Source organism: Dipodomys merriami, unplaced genomic scaffold (assembly GCF_024711535.1).
Source record: "Dipodomys merriami isolate MVZ:Mamm:240054 unplaced genomic scaffold, mDipMer1.0.p SCAF_298, whole genome shotgun sequence".
NCBI classification, from domain to species: Eukaryota; Metazoa; Chordata; class Mammalia; order Rodentia; family Heteromyidae; genus Dipodomys; species Dipodomys merriami.
The window spans coordinates 1,001,677-1,004,827 of record NW_027204470.1 but is presented as its reverse complement, the minus strand read 5'-3'; positions in this window follow the sequence as shown (position 1 = coordinate 1,004,827).

The following is a 3,151-nucleotide window of genomic DNA, read 5'->3' as shown; positions in this document are numbered from 1 at the left end:
AGCAAAAACGCTCCTCAACGGAAAGAACACTGCTGGAGGAATATCAATACCAAATTGATAACTCTACTATAAAGCCATAGAAATCAATACAGCTTGGTATTGGCATAAGAACAGACCTCAGGACCAATGGAATAGAATTGAAAACCCAGAAATGAACCTACAGTCCTATAGCCATCTAATCTTCGATAAGGGATCTAAAACAGTAGAATGGAAGAAAGACAGTCTCTTCAGTAAATGGTGCTGGCAAAATTGGTTAACTACATGTAGAAAACTTAAGCTAGAACCTTATATATCACCCTGCACCAGAATCAACTCCAAATGGATCAAAGACCTTGAACTCAAAGCAGACACTCTGAAATCATTACAGGATGGAATAGGAGAAACCCTAGGTCTCCTTGGCTCAGGCCGAAATTTTCTGAATAGAGACCCGGAAACACAACAAATCAAAGAAAGGTTGGACAAATGGGATTGCATAAAGTTGCAGAGCTTCTGCAGGGCAAATGCCATAGCTAGCAAGATCAATAGAAAGCACACCGATTGGGAGAAGATCTTTACTAGCCATACAACAGACAAGGGTCTCATATCTAAAATATACTTGGAACTCAAAAAATTAAACCCCCCAACAACAAGTCTTCAAAGAAACAACTGCCCAATAAATAAGTGGGCGAAAGACTTAAAGAGAAACTTCTCTGAAGAAGAAAGAAGGATGGCCAATAGACACAGGAAGAAATGCCCAACCTCCCTAGCCATAAAAGAAATGCACATCAAAACAACATTGAGATACCACCTCACTCCAGTTGGAACGGCTATAATCAAGAACTCAAATAACAGATCCTGGAGTTGATGTGGACAGAAGGCAGCCCTAATGCACTGTTGGTGGAAGTGTAATCTTGTTCAACCACTTTGCCAAGCAGTATGGAAGTTCCTTAAAAGACTCCACATAGAGCTCCCTTATGACCCAGCAATTCCACTTTTGGGTATTTACTGAAATGTTCACAAACAAGACCACACTAAAGCTACCAGCACGACTATGTTTATTGCAGCATTGTTTAACATAGCTAAGATATGGAACTAACCCAGATGCCGCTCAGTAGATGAATGGATCAAGAAAATGTGTTATATTTACACAATGGAATTCTGTCCCCATCAGAAAGAATGATATTGCACCATTTGTTAGGAAATGGAAAGAGTTGGAAAAAATTATATTAAGTGAAGTAAGCCAGGCCCAAAGAAACGTAGGTCCCATGGTTTCCCTTATTTGCAATAACTAGTATATATCTGAGTCAAGCAGTAAAGGGCAGATAAGTTGATGTTAGGGAAATGAGCCCTAAGATGTGAATTCAAATGAATTTTTTTCTTTCATGTGATTGTATCTAACACATTTATAAGATTATTTCTTTGTTGTTTTGTATGTCCCTCCCCCACGATATAACCCTTGATTTCCTTGTATTTTATGTTGGTATAATTTGTGGAGGGTAAGGGAAAAAACAAATCGTTTAAATAGGGATACAGTTGGACCCATTACAACAATGAAATGTACAAGATGTTATGTCGAAAAAGAACTGTACAATTTTTGTGGGGGGGGGATTAAATTGGCGGAACTTGGAGAGAATGGGTAGGTATGGGAAGGGGAAACAAAGGAAGAGGCTACAATGTTTGATAAGAAATGTACTCATTATCTTACCCATGTAACTGTAACCCTTCTGTACAGTATTTTCACAACAACAAAAAATATTAAATTCAAATATGGAATGAAATTAATTCCAATAATGCATTGCATTAAGATGTTTAGAAACAAGTGAGAAACTTAAAGGTCTATAAGATATTTTTTTGGAAGTGAAGGGATATAGGAATTTGGTTCTCTAGTTTAAGCAATTTGCAAAAGCATTAGGCAAAACAAAATTTACATTTGCAGCAGACTTGACACATTAAATGTTGTATGTTGAAAGGGACACACGCCTCAACAATATGTCAATGCTCTCTTCTTATTTATTTCTAAAGGTTTAGGCTTCTGGTCTCTTAATATCATAACTTCAAAAAATTATCTTTATCTAGTTGTGCAAAGGGGTTTTGCTTCATCATGTCAGTGTTGAATAGAGTGTATATGCATTTGAATATACAGTGCATCTGGATCATTGTCAAACTTTCCATTTTTCTTCGGCCCCTTACCCTAACCACACTTATCCCTTCAAGTTTCCTACTTATATTGTCACATGTGTACATTAAGTGCTATGACTGTATTAGTCCACCATTTCATTCTCCATTCTTCTACCCTACTCCCTTTTAGCCCAGATCCCCTTTCAAGACTTGTTTCAACTTCATGGTTTTTTGTTAAATATCTCTAATTTGGCATTTGGCTATGGGCTTGCCCCATCCTTTCTTCCATGTTTTACCTATACAAATGAGTATATTTCTCCACATTTCTAATCTGTGAATGGCTGAGATATGTCTCCTTTACTATTCACCTTCTGTCCTAAATTTAAAATTGTACTTTCAGGGCCATTCATTAGAGCATTTTTTATTCTCTACACACTGAAGAGAATTTCCATGCTCTCAGCTTTATGTTATCTATCATGAATTTCCATCGCTTATCACTTCAGCAGTCTAAATTTAAAGTCATATTTTTTGCATTATATTCACACAGTTTAAGTGAATATCAAGGGTAATTTTCATAGTATTGGAAGTTTAGGGACAATCTTCAATTTCTGATGATAGAAGCAGGAGTCAATTTTAATTTTCAGATTCCACTATATAGTGACCCCTGTAGTCTTCTAAATTTTCAATAAATTTCGAGTTAGTTTTTATTAATAATTTAAAAAGTTTTATTTCAGTATTAGAAATACTGCTCCATGTTCCCCATGTTCCCCATGTTTCCCACTAGTTCAGGTTAAGGCCCCTTTGTCTTTATTTTTTGAGAGGCCATGGGATGTGGATACACAGAGAGATGATCATTACTCAAGTATCTCCTTCTCTTCTGTTTCTGCTGTTCTTGTTGAGAGGAGGACTGGAGCAGGGAACAGGAGTGATGGTTGACTTCACCATACAAGGGAGTATTCCTGGCATGTCCATTATTGTTTCTCAGAATCAATTAAAGTGCTTATTCTTGCCTTCTCTGTTACAGTAAACTCACAATGGCTTCCTTAGTTCAGGA